General features: G+C 40.0%; 1 protein-coding gene across 1 annotated transcript in view; it reads right to left on the reverse strand.

The window, feature by feature from the left end:
* Positions 1–16,622, reverse strand: part of Ctnnd2 (catenin delta 2) — an 847,786-nt gene that overhangs the window by 175,861 nt on the left and 655,303 nt on the right. The gene's annotated exons all lie outside the window — the stretch shown is intronic.

Consider the following 16,622-nt stretch of genomic DNA (forward strand, 5'->3'; position numbering starts at 1 on the left):
ACTCTGAACTTTGCTTTAAGTCTTAAGTATATGCACTGACTGGTTTTTATGTGTCAACTTGACACAAGCTGGAGTTATCAGAGTTATCAGAGAGAAAGAAGCCTTCCTTGAGGAAATGCTTCCATGAGATCCAGATGTAAGGGATTTTCTCAATTAGTGATCATTGTGGGTGGTGCCATCTTGGCTTGCAGTCCTGGGTTCTATAACAAAACAAGCCGAGTAAGCCAGGACTCCTCCATGGTCTCCGCATCAGCTCCTGCTTCCTGCTCCCTGACCTGCTTGAGTTCCAGTTCTGACTTCCTTTGGTGATGAACAGCAATGTGGAAGTGTAAGCTGAATAAACCCCTTCTTCTCCAACTTGCTTCTTGGTCATGATGTTTTGTGCAGGAATAGAAACTCTGACTAAGACAGTATACGAACATATAAATGAAAAGACATAATCATGTATTTGGTGAATACAGCAGAGCCTCCCAGGCCACATTTTATTCCTTCTTAAATTTCTTAGATAAAAGTTCTTTAGAAAATTACCTCATAGATAAAATGTTACACAAAAAGGAAGTTACAGAAATATGTTGATAGTAAGTTCAAAGCAGTGGTTCATTCTATAAGCTCTATAAGCTCTATAAGTTCTATAAATTCATTCTATAAGCACAAATCAATAGTTTCACATGACCTTGTTATATCATAGTGCACACCCGTGGCTCATTCTTGGACCTCACCGAGAATGTATGTTTTTCCTTGATTATAAATTTGTCCCAAGCCTGTTTCTCTTCTTAGTGTAATTGTGAATGCTCATTGTTTCCATATTATGCAGCTTTTACTTACTATTCTATGAGGAGTGGTCACATTTTATTCTTGATTGTAACTTTATTATGTTTTTTTTTCTGGCAAAACAACTAAAAGCATCTCCTAAAACTTTCTTTCTAAAATTATTTGAATCAAATCAGGAATTCTATAAACTCACTAATTTGTCTAAACAGCATTAATTTCTGAAAGTTCATCTCCATGTTGACCTGTAAGGAACTTGCCCAGTAAGGTAGGTTGATGCCCAGGAATCATTAGACTATGTAATAGTGTCAGGAAAGGAAAGAAGCTATCCTGGGATGAAGTCTCTAAAGACTCTGCATTCTTAGAGCTCGCCCATCATAGATAATTCAAAATGGTGGGCCATCTCCAGAAAACTCACTTGCATGCCTTTAGCCATTCCTACATGGCTTCTGACTGGAAATATGATTTTTAAAAGAAAACTGTCACAATCATTACCAGAGAGAGAACCCAGTGTGAGGGATCTGATTGGACTGAAGAACACATCAGGCTTTAGCTCATCATTAATATAATGAACACAAGCTCCCCCATTCCATCCAAGAGTGAACAGAAGGAATGATGTTCACAACAGGCTGGCAGTTCTTCATTTTAACCACGATCTCAGCCTGCTCATTTAGTCTATTTGCATCTGCTTCAATATATGCAACTGCTATCACGTAGAGACTATGAGACTCCAGTATCAGATCCTCTCGCTGTCAAAGGCTCAGGGAGCAATTTAAACATCAGCCATGCCGGTGGTGATAGCTTCACTCTGAATGTCATAATCCAAGAAGAACTATAGAATGTGCTTCCTCATGATTGTTCTGGAACCCTGTTCTTTGGAATGCATGAGGCTACTGCTATCTTGAAATTATAGTAGCTGTAATTACCCCATGAGACCCTCATAAAAGTGGACCAATTAAGCTTCCTCTGTAGGAGGAAAAGAAAGCTCTTTCGAACCTCACCTGAGATCCCAGCCACTCTCCTCTGTCTTGCCCAGCTACACAGGATTGAGAGGTTCTAGATATACAGAGTTGAAGGCTGGTGGTGGGTGAGGGGTTGTAGCAATGCAGCATTTGTGGGCATATCATTTATGCTGGGGTGAGAGGCCTTGGTGATGGAGATATTTTAGGGTCACTTATGTTACCATTAGTAACCACTCACCCATGCTTCCATAATAAGACAAGTAAACTCATTGGTTTAGACAGCTGAACTTGGGTAGAAGCATTAACTGATGGGCAAATTAATTATTGAGCAAACTCCCTTCAGATCAACATGAAGAAGAACTTTTATGAATTAATGCTGTTGAGTTAAGGCTTTGGTCTTTCATGGTGGCCTATGTGGGGTCAGAAGGTATTTTTTTCATGCTTCCATAAAATAACACCAAGAAGGGGAGCAGCACTATGACAAGTTATCGACTGTCTGACAACAATCTCATCAACAGCTTTGAGAAGTCTCTTTTGAGATGTTGGTTAGGTTTATCTAAGAGACTCCCCCAAAACATTATAAGCTAATCCTGTCACTCTTGGTTGTTCTTTAGAAACAGAAGATAAGTGTCTATTGGTAAAGACACCGCCACACATAGGATCCAAAGCACTTAAACTGGATCTGACCCAAAAGCCTCCTTCCTGAGGATTAGCCTTTTTGGTACCAGAAAGAGACATACAAGCTTCCAAAGGAGAGAAGCAACCAATAGAGCTGTTTAGCTATGATACCACAGCTTCCAGCATAGCACATTCTCCTAAGGGTGCAGTAATGGCCCATGCACCTTTGTGGTAACCAACAACTCTCTAACTCAAAACAGGCATCATGGCTAGTACTGAAATCTAGCATAGTACATGGGGCCAGTGAGGTTACAGATTTCAGAGGAGAGCTTACAACTTCCACTTAATTAAGCCAGCACAATCCTTCACTACTTGTAAATATTTGTCCTTGCACCCACAGAGAAGTGTTGTCTTCACCCCTCATCAAGGAAACTTCTCCTTGCAACACGTAAAACCAGCTACAGAAATCACAAGGTATCAAAATACAGAGCTGTGGAGCCCAGTTCTAACCGATACATCTGTAGCACAACTCCACTGCCCTCTTAGGCAGAAGAGGGGACAGGAAGACTGTAAGGGACAGAGAGGCGCAGCAACATTGTTGTGAGTGGCAACAAACATCAGAGGAGCTGTACTCTTGGAAGCTCACTGCGTAGACAGGTAAGATACCAATAGCCATACTGACAGGGAGGGGGATGCTCCCAAGGCCTCGACCTCAGGCACAGAATGACAGGAGAAGCAGGAGAAACAGTCTTCCCCAGGAAAGAACACACTAACTGGCTATACAACACCGAATGAGGATTCCTGAAAACGTATAGACGTGTAACATACAGTGCAGGTTGTATTTATGGGTTTAGGATATATATATATATATATATATATATATATATATATATATATATATATATATATATATATATATATATATATATGTATAATCTCTACAGTTAAAGACAAAGAGGCCGTCGTATATTTGAAAGACAGCAGGTTTATGGAAGAGGTTGGAGGGAAGAAAGAGAAGGGGAGAAGTGATTATATTTTGATCTTAATAAGGTAATAGTTTTTAAAAAGGGAGCAACAGAGAGCAGGAGAACGAGTTTAACAGTAATTAACAGAGACAGCAAAAGTAAAAATGTTGAGCAGAAAGAACGTTCTGAGTTTTAAAATATGAATTATCTAAAACAAAACCAATTCTAAACGAGGTCACAGACACCACATTTATGTTATGTCATCATTTAAAAAATGTGTTTAAAGTAACGGTCCTATTTTGGTTTAGTTCTGAAGAGCAGATATAAAGGAACGGAAGGTTCTGTGCTTATGCTGGACTAACTACTAACCTTCAGACTATTTGTTTAAGGGACTTGTGATCTTTTAACGTGATAAAGCATCACCTCAGCCACCATGCTAGGTGAGCAGAACAGTCTTCCTGACATTTTGATTAATTCTTGCGCTCCATGTTCTACCAAACAAAGCCGCTGATAACACAAATCCGATTGTTAATTAAATCAGGGACTATATAGCTGTATCAAGACGACTTTACAGATAAGATTTCAGCTGTCCGCAGATGTAACATTTACTGAGAATTTCATTTAAGTGAATGCAATTACCTGGCATATATGTAAACCAGCCCTTTAGTGCAGGGCAAAGAGGACAGATTTGGTTTGCCTGTTTCTACAGACGCAGTTGTACTTGAACCAGCCACCCTTGTCTATTCACGTGTCCTGTCTCTGCTGTTGCCCACATACAACCTGCCATCCTGCCCTCTCCAAGAAAACAGTTTACCCACCTCCTTTGTGTGTATCAGTGGTTCTCCACATCTCTGTGTGAATTCCTAGTCTCCTTATACAAAGTGTTCACTGGGAAGTGGTAGGTGTAGAAAATATGGGGCTGATTTATGACACTAGAAATATTAACATATTTATCATTTTGAAAAATAAGATAAAGCTTTTGATTCATCCATGATGGATTTTTATTTTTGCTCAATTCTGGTCACTGAAATAATCAAAATGTGTACTAGCATTCATTTGTAGCATCACGATATTACTATATAGTGAAACAATTGATCTTTCAGTATTAAAGAAGATGAAAATGAATTATATTTATCTCAGTAGTTGAGCGGGCCTTTTCAGAGAGCCATGCTAAAGCATTTGTGTGCACGGTAGGTAAAAAATGGTGACAGATGATGAGTATTTTTATCACCAGCTCCTGATTGAGGATGCTAACACGGACAAATGAAACCTGTAAGCAAGTGCCTTAAAACATGGGTAACATGCTCCATGGCAAAATATAACTAAATAATTAAGTGTACATTTTTTACATATAGGGAATATAGAGGAATCCAGAACTACCCTGTGATAACAAATACTTCTTGCTATTTTAATGAATAGAGAAGAGTTGGGGAGGAGAGGTGAAAATCAAGGAAAACTATGAGGACTAATCTATCTGACAAGAAATGAGAAGAAGAAAAAGATGTCTTCATTGGACTGTTCTATCTCCTTCACATTTCTTGTTAATTTATCATTTGGTCCAAACTAGTTCAGACTTGAGCACTGGGCCGTTCCTCAGTTCACACAGCCTACATTTCCACATGGGTTGTATTGTGTATCACAATCCAGTACACTTATTAAAGTCCTTGGTTTGCAACTCCAAGCAGTCTACGCCTACTGTCACGAGTATCTGTGGCCACAGCACACCTTCTGAAAGGAGAACCATGACTCAAGCAAGCGCCAGCTATCACCTGAAAAGGAAGAGCTGGGGAAGTGGACACCATGTGGTGATCCAACCCTTTTGGAAGGAGCCCAGCCAACTACTCCATGTGCCCCCAAACACCAGTTTAGGTCAGTTATCCGAACACATGTAGAAACTTTATCAAACCAGGAGTTTCTGGAGACAGTTGGCACAATGGTTTATATAACTAAAAGAGGACAAAACTGGGCAAGACTTGGGCCCACAGCTGTCCTGCTAAAATCACACACATAAGAGGCAGGGAAGGGAGAGAGATACACTGGAAAAGAGATTCGAGGTTTGTACGGAGACCAGATAACTAGGTATCTCCTCTCTGAGTAAATGACAATGGGATTTTGCACAAATTCTCCTGCCCCTTTCCCCGCTTTCTTTTGAGATGGTTTAGGTCATGCCCACAGATTTTTGTAGTCTCTACAAGGGGATGGAGCTCCAGATACTGAACACAAGGGAGAGAGTGAGCTGGACTCCATGACTTCCTGAGTCCAGCAGAGCAGAATCACTCAGCAGAGCAGAATCACTCTGAGAGCCCGCATGAGGCTCTAGTGTGCTGCATTGTGGCTTTTCCTGGATTTCCTCCGGGGTTGCTTGCTGTCCTGCGGCCTGCTGTCACGCCACGGGATCTGCAGGCAGCCCACAGACAGGTGACTACGGTGAAGAGGAAGGCCTTCATCCAGCAGTCATATTACTGTACCGTTTTGTAAGCAGATACTCCAGTCTATGGGGACTTGAGTCTTGAAAATGAGTAAAGTCAGGGCTGCTCAATGTGGCTGTCCTGGATCCCTGACCCATACACACTGTGTGAGATGCATGTTTGCTGTTTCTAGCTCTTACATTCTGGAGTATCATCTGCTACACTCCCTTCCTTTCAAACCCTGCTGTCTCTCCTCATTCCTTTCCTATCCCCACCCTTTGTCGAATGGGCTCACCTCACCTTGGATATCTACACATCCCCCCCAAGTCGCTCCTTGATTGACTGAGATTCATCTGTCCTCTCTATCCTTCAGTTGCCTGAGTGAAGGATGCAGAACACAATCCTTATTCAGCATCTACAGCACACAGTGTGCTCTAACACCCAGGAGGTGTTTGCCAGGTAGTTACTGCCAAGAAGCCTAGTGAGTGACTGCAAGATACGACCCTGCAGGATGCCAGGGGCTCTGAGCATCAAGCATTTCTAAAGCCTTACAGTGCTATCAAGATGGTGTAAGGAAGTGGAAAGTATAAAACAGCAGATGCAAGGCAAATAATAAATCCAGGTGTGAATATAAAAAATGCTATTTAAGTGGCATTATATGCCCCGATTCCACAGACAGTCACTTGGAGCTGGGAGAGAAATATTTATAACTCTGAAAAACACTAATCAATAGAGCACCAGAAGCTTCATCTTTGCAGTTTTGATCTGTGTGGTTTCATTATTTTAACTTACTAATAATTCTAAATTACTCAGGGGTGATACCAAATTCCAATTCATAGCAAAACTGTGGAATAAACTGAATTCACAAAGTATATGCATCCTAGAGAAGTTACATGAAAAATGTTGTAAGTGGTGACTGGCAAGTTTTAATTTACATGATGAAGGTATGCTAATTATTTCTGATAGTAATCTGTAATAAAATTGTTTTTATGGAATGTTCCATTAATTACATCACCCATAAGCATCCTTTTATCAGTATCAAGTTATTACTGTTCCAAATATAATTGACACTTGATTTAGTTCAGAAGAAATTTAAATAACTAATGATGTATACTAAATATATTTAAGAGATACTTTATTTTTATTTCAGGCAAAGGATGGCTCTTTTTCTTGAGATTATCATATTCATGAGCAGTAATTGGTTTATTAAAATTTCTTTAATAAGGTCTTAATTACTTTCACTTGATCCTTTATTTTGTTTTAATAGAGGGTAATTGTGGGTTTTTTTTTTTTTTTGACCTGAAAGAGATGACTATCTCTGTGTAAAAAAAAATGAAGAAGTCCGCACTTTCATAACAGCAAGTCTCTGACATGGCCTTGGGCTGGATAGGGCTTGAGTCTGTCCTCCCTTTATTTTAACCTATTTTGATTTTTACTATAAGACTTGAAGAATTCTAAAAAAAGTGGGTGTGTAAAATAATGACCAAAAGAAGTCTGGCCTTAATTTCATATATATATTTCATATATATATTTCATATATATTTCATATATATATTTCATATATATATTTCATATATATTTCATATATATTTCATATATATCATATATATATATACTTATATATATATTATTTATTTAAAACTAATCAGCTCATGAAAAATTAATGTATGCATTTATAAGGATTTAGTTGAAGGAAGAATACCATGAATTTAATTTTGAGAGTGACAGTTTGTACCTGAGGAAGGGAGTTCTTTTTCTAATTAAAAATTTTAAAACGCAGGCCTAAAGGTTAGGTGTGGTGGTACACATCTTTAATTCCAACACTCGGGAGACAGAGGTAGGGGAATTTGCATGAATTCTAGGTACTGTTTGGGCGTTTTGGATGCATGTATATCTGTGCATCTAGTCATCCAGTGCCCACAGAATCAAGAAGACAGTGTCAGATCTTTTGGAACTAGAGTTACAAGCAGTTGCAAGCCACTATATGGTGCTGGAACTCAACCTCAGGTCTTTGGAGAGAGTCGTCAGTGGTTTTTACTACAGTGACATCTCTCCAGTCTCAAAACAGTTTATTTTATGATAAAGTCAGAGTTGGGCCTAATGAGGTTGTGTGGTAGGAGCCAAGAGGGAACCTATGGCTACCTTTCCCACATTGATTCACTCATACTGATAGTCTGTGAGTGGCATTGATTAGACTCTGGATCCAGGAGCCCCTGAACTCCTCTTAGGTTGTCTGCAGGTACACTGTATACATCTGAATACTGTGCTCACACTGACTGCTCACACATCCTGAACATCCAACCAAGAAGCCAAGCTTTCAAGGTGTGCATGTACACACCTCTCACAGTGACAGCCCTTCTGGGTGTACGACACATATACCTGGAGCCTACACAATATTGTTAAATAAGATAATTTATCTCAACTTTATGCACACATTTACCACAATGACGCTTATAAATGGGGCAATTCCTTAGGCTCAGCCTCCTCAAGCTTTCCTTCTGGAGTGCAAGGGCCCAGGAAGCAGAACCGAGAGACTATCAGGGTTCCTAATCTTTCCAAAGAGTAAACCTCCTCGTTCTCTGCACTGGGGCAGAGTAAAGGGTAAGTCACTTGGAATTTCATCTCACTGAAACATTTAGCATTAGAGATGAAAGGAACAGGTTGTGGGGAGTAGTCACTTGGGGGTGAAGAGGAAGTAAAGTGGTCTGACCATCATCAGCATTGTCAAACATTCTCTTCCGACTACTGTCGTGTGTGGATTCCTGCCCAAACTCTGGATCATCTTAAGTAACCACATACAGATAAAGGCTGAGACTAAGCCAAGTCAGTTATTGATTGTTTTCAAAGAAAATCTATCTATCTATCTATCTATCTATCTATCTATCTATCTATCTATCTATCTATCTATCTATAGCAGTCAATCTGTCTATCATCAAATTTAACTGCAGAATGATAAAGAATGAATTGTTCCTTAATTTTCACAGTGATTCTGATGCAGACTGGAGTACTTTGGCTTAGGAGACTAAATCTAACTAGTTCCCACAAGGTGTTTGAACTGCTTAGCTTCTAAGACAACTTTCTGCAAAGATGCAGCCGTCACAACTGAGTTATCTCTTGCTTTAAATCCAGAGCTGACTTTAAATGAACTCATGTTTGAATTTCTGTACCAACTGCATATGCTAAAAGAGGGGCCCAAGCTTGTTGGTTGAATATAGACAAGACACCTAAGTTTATAACTAATCCTTTAAAAAGTATCTTTGATTTTTTTCAAGATTTATATATTTTTTAATGTTTATGCTTATTGTTGGCCTGTATGTATGGATATGCATCATGTGTGTGTGTGTGGCCTGCATGTGTATGCATATGCCTCATTTATGTCTGGCCTGCATGTATGTGTGTGTCCCATGTATGTGTCTGGGGTCTGTGGATATCAGAAGATGCCTGGAAAATGGGATTCTTACAAGCTAAGTGTTTATTTATCCACACCATCCCTGTGGTGTGCCACCAATAGGAACTCTGCCCATTGCCAGAGCAATGCCCACTTTTAATCATAGAGCAATGAGCCCAAATGGGATGTGTGTCTGTGTGTATGCATGCATGTGTGCAATGTTGTATATGTGGTACATGTTTATGTGCTTCATCTATGTGAGTGTATGTGTTTGCATGCCTGTTCATGTGAGTCTGGAGACCTCAACAGAGCACTGGGTGTCTGGGTGTCTCCCTTCTTTACTCCCCATCTTGCCTCAAGACGGTCTCTGTCTCAACTAGAAACTCCTTTTCTAACTAGGCTAGCGGAGCAGCAAGCACTGAGGATCCACTTGTCTCCTCTGTCCCTCAGGCTGGGGTTTATGCATGTGTATCTGTGTCCAGGTTTTTATGTAGGTGCCGGACATCTGGATTCACATCCCTATTCCTGTACGGCAGGCATTCTTACCCCTCAGTCATTTATTGCCCTAGACCCAAGAACCTAGTTAATATCCCATACAACTCACTCACTGACAAAATCTCTATCATGTTTAAGACTATCAATAACATGGCTGTAAGTCTATTAAACTTAGCTTTGCTGATCAATACTTTACTGCTAGTTGCCATTTGGGAAATTTGACAAATCATATGAATGTCTGAGAATGGGCAGACTCTTAACCTGGTCAACACAGAGCCTATGAGTTCCTGAATGCACAGGGAGAGCCTTTAACTACACAGGCTCACATGTTGGCAGTGCTCCTCACAAGCTGTTCTGGAGTTCTCTAGTCCTTTAAGAAGAAAATTAAGTGAAGCTATAGAACCTTTATATAAAACAGGATAGCTTGGAAGTCTCAGTGTTATACCATGTATAGCACTGTAACCTATTTTTGTGCTATTGGTTCAGACACCAGAGTTTGAATTTTTCATAGCTAAGCATCCCGTGTTGTGGTTTGGAACTGGTTTGTCTCCTACTGATTCACTTGCAAAGGCTTGGGCCTCAGTGTGGAGGTCAGCATTTGAAAAGGCAGACTCTGGAATGAGTACTTAGATCACTGAAGGCTCAGCCTGGGAAGGCGTCCTGAGACGTGAGCTCCCTGGCTTCCAGAATTGCCATGGGAAGACTTGTTCAGATATGAAAGCTCACTACGGTGACATTTATTCTAAGCCCTTAATTCAAGGCTAGACAGATGTGGTCTCAGATATTTTTCTTTAGCTTTAGTCTCCAAAACTATGAGCAAAATAATATTTGTAACTTTCTTTATAAAGCTGTCTAGATTCAGATATGTGTTTATGGTACTGGAAAATGCACTAATATACTTTCAGGAGAGGGTGACTGGAAACAGCTCTTTTCTATTGGGTCTGTTTTTAAGAATATTCTTGGTCCTATGACTTCAGAAGAAGGGGGACAAGGGGAAGAGGGGAGGAGGGGAGGAGGGGAGGGAGAGATAGAAGAGCCACCAGCCTTTATGTAGTTATATAGCAGAATAAAAACACTAACATTGGAAACCAAAGACTAAAGCTGATATTTCAGCTCTCACAATTAAGAAATAGCCTGATGTGCAACTGCATCAGGTGTTCAGAGGAAAGTTACTGGACCATACAAATGCTAATATGTAAACTATCAGATAGGAGGGTTGAAATAGAGGGAGATCTAAAATAAGACCACATTGGAAAATCACTGAAGACCAAGACATGAATTCACACACCTGCAGATACCCAATTTCTTATAGGGAAGCCGGCAATAAACACTGGAAAAAAGGACAAAATCTTCAATAAATGGTGCTGGCCAAACTGGATGGCTGCATATAAGATATCCAAAGATATCCATATTTATCACTGTGCACAAAATTCAATTCCAAATGTCTCAAGGACCTCAACATAAAACCAACAGCACTGAACCTGATAGAAGGGAAAGTGAAGAATACCCTTGAATTCATTGGCACAGGAGATGACTTTCTGACCAGAACAACATTAGCATAGGCACTAAGACCAATGATTAATAATGGGAGCTCAAGAGACTGAAAAGTTTCTGTAAGGCAAAGGAAACAATCATTCAAGGTGGCCTACAGAATAGGGAAAGAATTTTAGCAAGTACACGTTTGATAGCAAGCTAATATACAAAATATGTAAGGAATAAAAAGAAGCCTAAAAACTAGATATCAAGAAAACAACTACTCAATTAAAAACAGGATACAGATCTAAATGGAGAATTCTCAAAAGAGGAAACTCAAGTGGCTAAGAAATATCCAAAGAAATGTTTAAGGCCCTTGGAGAAATGCAAATCAAAATTACTATGGAATTTTATCTTACACCTGTCAGAATGGCTAAGATCAATCAGACAAGTGACAGCTCAGCTGGCAAGTATGTGGAGGGAGGGGAACACTCCTCCATTGCTAGTGGTGCAACGGAGGAGTAACCTTGTAAGTTACTATGGAAATCAGTGTGATGGTTCCTTAGGAAGATGGACATTGATCTATCGCAACATCTAGCTATACTACTCTTGGGCATATACTCAAAGGATGCTTTACCCTACAACAAAGTCCTTTTTCAACCATTTTCAATGCTATTCTATTCATAATGGTCAGAAAGGGGAAACAATCTAGATGGTCCTCAACAAAGAATGAATTTCTTTATTCAAACAAAATGTGTTACATCTACACAATGGAATATTTCTCAGCTTAATAAAACGAGATCAGGAAATTTACAGACAAATACATGGAAATAGAAAAAAAAAATCACCCTGAGTGAGGTAACCCAGAGCCAGAAAGACAAATATGTCATATATTTGTTTGTATGTGGATATTAGCTGTTAAACCAATGATAACCAAGCTACAATCTGTAGAACCACAGAGTTTAGGTACATAGTAAGGGACTATGTGTGTTTTTGGGGGAGGGGCAGATATAGATCTTCCTAGGAAAGGAAAAGAGGATAGTTATGGGTGGATGTGATGGTGAGGTTGGAATAAAATTAAGTGGAGAGGGTAAAGGCAGAGAGGGACAAGGGAGCAAATATGAGGAAATATAGTTAAAATTAGGGGCCATTTAAGGGGTCGAATAAAAACACAATACAGTAGATGATTTGCAAATGAAGGGGATCTAAATGAAATTGCCAAATAAAGGGGGAGGCAGAGCCCCAACTGGCCATCTCTTGTCATTAAATGAAGTTTCCAGTACAGAGATTGGGTTACATCTAATTGAATTGTTGGCCAGAGGGATCCATTGGAACTACTAATCAATGCAGGCTGTTGCCAAGGCTATAGGTTGCACTCCACAAACAGACAAGGTCTTACTGCTAAAGATAACACTTACACGACCCCTTCAACATGGAGAAGTGGAGCTGGTGCCTATATAGCGTCTTCACTCCTAAGTGATATGTTTTGATTTTTTGTTTGTTATGATCTTTTTGTTTTGTTTTGTTGTATTCTGTTGTTTTATTTGGTTTGGGAAGAAAACTACTCTACATGCTACCAAAAGGAGAATTATAAATGTCAATCCAGTTACAGACCCTATGATCTCCAATGGTGTCCTGTCTGCCTGCAGTGGTGGCACAAAGCCCATGGGAGTAACCAACCAATGCCTGATTTGACTTAAGGTTCACTCCACAATATGGAACACATACATGCCCATCATTGCTTGTGTGACCAAGAACAGGAAACTAGATAGACATGGACCTAGGAAAAAACAAATATGGCTGTTTTTTAACAACAACAACAACAACAACAACAGTACCACAATAACTCAGAATGACATTCTGCTATACTTGTAGATAATATCTTGGGACACTCAGTCCTAAATGGGATGTTTCCATCACACCCTCCAGTTAGAGCTCAGAGAATCCTATGGAAGATGAGGCAGAAAGATTTTAGTCACCAAACAGAGACAGTATTGTGGATGCCAAGAAGTGCATGCTGACAGGAACCTGAAATAGCTATCTCCTGAGAGGCTCTGGCAGAGCCTGACATATATAGATGTGGATGCTCGCAGGCAAACACTGAACTGATCATAGGGTCCCCAATGGAGGAGTTGGAGAAAGAACTGAAGGAACTGAGGGGTTTGAAATCCCATAGGAGAAAACAATAATATCAACCGATCAGAGCTCCCCAGGTCTAAATCACCAAATCAAGGGGTACACATGGAGGGACCCATGGCTCCAGCAGCATATGTAGCAGAGGATGGCCTTGTCAGGCATCAATAGGAGGAGTGGCCCTTGGTCCTGTGAAGGCTCTATGCCCCAGTGTAGAGGAAGGCAAGGGTAAAGAGGCACACCCTCGTAGAAGCAGGAGGAAGGGGGATAGGATAGGGGGTTTCTGGAGGGGTAACAGAGAAAGGGGATGTAATACTTGAAATGTAAATAAATAAATTATCCAATAAAAAGGAAAGATTTTATTAAACTATCAATCTACCTCTCTATATTAGTTACAGCTTCCAGTTTAGTGATTTTAATGGGATTCCTGTGGTTGTGAATGAGTAGTTATCTGCATTTACGTTTGTTTCTTGTGCTTTTCCTTGCCTTCTTTTCTTTTGTTTGTTTTCTCCAATTCCAATGTATTTGTTTTACATTTTGTTTTATTATCATTATGTTATTATTATCACTTAGAAACCTGTTTGTTCTCTAATGAGAGGTATAAAGAGGAGTGATTCCAGATGGGATTGGAAATGGGGAGGAACTGAGAATTGTAGAGAAGGGGAGGAAAAACCATAAGCAAAAGATATAACATGAGAAAAAAGTTAATTGCAGTAAAAGGAGAAATAAAAATCATTGTTGAAATGGCCAAACTCACATTTTTGAGTTCTTATTACTCTCTAGGGTCAAGCTAAGCACCTTGTATATGCTTACTCTTGCAAGCTTCTAACAATTGACGTTGACAGATGAGAAAACCCAGAGGAAGAGAGCTGAGTCCCTTACCCAAAGTCATTCTACTTGTAGCTGAGAATGAAGGTCAGGTTTGACAGAGTGCATGTGAGCAGTCGGACAAATGTCATGTGCATGGATGTGAGGCTTGAATTAAAGAGGTACTGTAATTTGTCATTGTTTGGAGCAGAATGCATGAACACAGGAGACTGTTCTGCTTCTCAGATTTTCTCCAGACTCTGCTTAGGCTCAGGTCAGGTAGTTTGAGAAATTTCAAGAAGTCACTTAAATTCTCAAAATAATGAACACTGGGAGCAGTGAAACCGTTTTTGCTAATAATTTTTTGGTAAACATTTAATTCTATTATCTCTAAAAAAAATGCAAGCAAACAACAACAATCTATAGTAACACAAGCCCAGTCTTCCATGATGGAAAGGTGAAGAAATAAAAGATGGAATGGGAAGTAAGCTCAATCTAAATCCCATCTATATACCATAATTATGTCAACGTTATCCCATATTTCAGTTAAATAAGAACTATCAGATACCATGCTCTACTGTTAAGTGCACTATTTTATAAATCCACCTATAACCTAGGAAAGAAGTATAGCTGTGGGTGTCACTTTGCAGATTTATAAGCAACATTTAAAGGATTTAGAAAAGTTTCCCAAGGAGAAGTTATAAATTAGAGCGAGAGAGCATGGATATAAATGCTGGTTCCCATGCTCCAGTCTCTACTGCCCCTTAGAGATACTCCTGGAGGTTATTTCATGGGAAATAGATGAGAGCAGTGTATTTTACCGCTAAGACAGCTATAATCACTCGCGATCACCTTCAGATTCATGGTTCTACTTTTATAACTACAGATTCACTTTTATAACTACAGATTTGTAGTAAGTGCTCTTCCCATTCAACTTCCCTAAACCCATCTACTGCTTCACCAGACACTTGGGGACACTTCTGTTCCTTGTGCCATTTTTAAAACGGGTTTAATTTCTCAGCAGATAATTTACGAATACCTGCTCACACAAGTCATTGCTAGTCACTCTGAGGGATATACAGTCAATGAAGCTGCGGCCACCGGGGAGATAAAACACTTCAGTGACAATTTGACAATGACTCTATAGGGCCTTACATAGCAGAATTCGTGAGCCACTGGAGAAAGTACACCAAGAATGTACAAGTAAGAAAAAATCTCCCTGGAGGGGAATAAAAGAAGGTTCAATGTCAGGGGTCACCCATAATGTGACCTTTGATTGGCTTACATACGGAAGGACAGAGACATTTGGGGGTTGGGGGTGGGGAGAAGAAAGACACAGCAAAACCTGAAACCACGATTGGGTAAAATCTTGGTGTCTAGAAGCTTACTTGCATGGTGGATGTCAAGGAGTACATTTCTCAACTATCCAAAAGATACCTCTACCATTTGGGCAATTGCAACTATATCCTAGAAGAGTAGTTAAAATCTCCAACGCAGGAAAATTCACACAGATGTGCCTAGTTTCCATCTCTCTAATTGAAATGGACTAAGGACTGAGTGGGCACACCACCAGTATTTTATAATTATTTTTGTTGTATGTGTACAAGTATTTTATTTTTATGTACCTATGTGTAGCAGTTATGTGCCCAGTGTTCAAAGAGGACAGAGCAGGGCACTGAATCCTCTGGAACTACAGCTACAGATGGTGATGAGCTGTTATGTGAGAGCTGGGAACTGAACAGGGCTTCTCTGTAAGAACAGCAAATGATTTTAACTGCTGAGCCCAGAATGCAACCCTGATTTAAAGAATTGTTTAAATAGAACCATTGAAGTTGCCCATTATTGTTTCTTCGTTCTGACCAATTCAGCGTTCATCCACACTGTCTCCCATGTAACCTCCTCCTGAGGAGTAGAGAAAAAAATGTTAAGATGGAGGGATTGTGATAAGGGAGATGTTTGGACCTCAGTATCCTCCATCATCACTTAACTTCTTCATCTACTTTTAAATTCACTTTATTATCCATTTGTTTAGTAAACAGGATAGTTTTTCAACTAAACTGTCCTAAGCGCTAGAGAAGTGGTTCTCAACCTGTGGACTGCAAACCCTTGGCTACATGTATGGTGGGGTGGTTGTCGAACGACTTTCACAGAAGTCACCTAAGACTACCAGAAAACACAGATATGTTGGTCACCCCAACATGAGGAACTGTATTAGAGAGTAGCAGCATTAGGAAGGTTGAGAATCAGTGCTCTAGAGAGAGAAATCTGGGAGGGGGTCAGTTGTACAGGTACTCTGCAGTCTGTGACAGGGTTTTGCTTGCAGATCTGTGGGAGACAGGGGATAGAAGAGAAAGGAGGAGGCTCAAGCCTTGAGTTTCCTCATAGGACAGAGAGGCAGAGCCAAAGGGACCAATGTGTGTTGTACTTTATTAAAGGCAGGGCAGTGCTAGGGAGAGCAACAGTGGGGGTATTTACAGAAGACTTGGGGCAGTGATGCAACTCTAGAGTCTAAGGATCTACCCAGGTCAGGATATCTAAACAGGTTTCACCCAGGCAGAAAGACCTCCTTACTCAGGAGTTAATGGTATGGACCACAGGGGAGGAG

Source organism: Apodemus sylvaticus, chromosome 16, assembly GCF_947179515.1.
Source record: "Apodemus sylvaticus chromosome 16, mApoSyl1.1, whole genome shotgun sequence".
Classification (NCBI taxonomy): Eukaryota; Metazoa; Chordata; class Mammalia; order Rodentia; family Muridae; genus Apodemus; species Apodemus sylvaticus.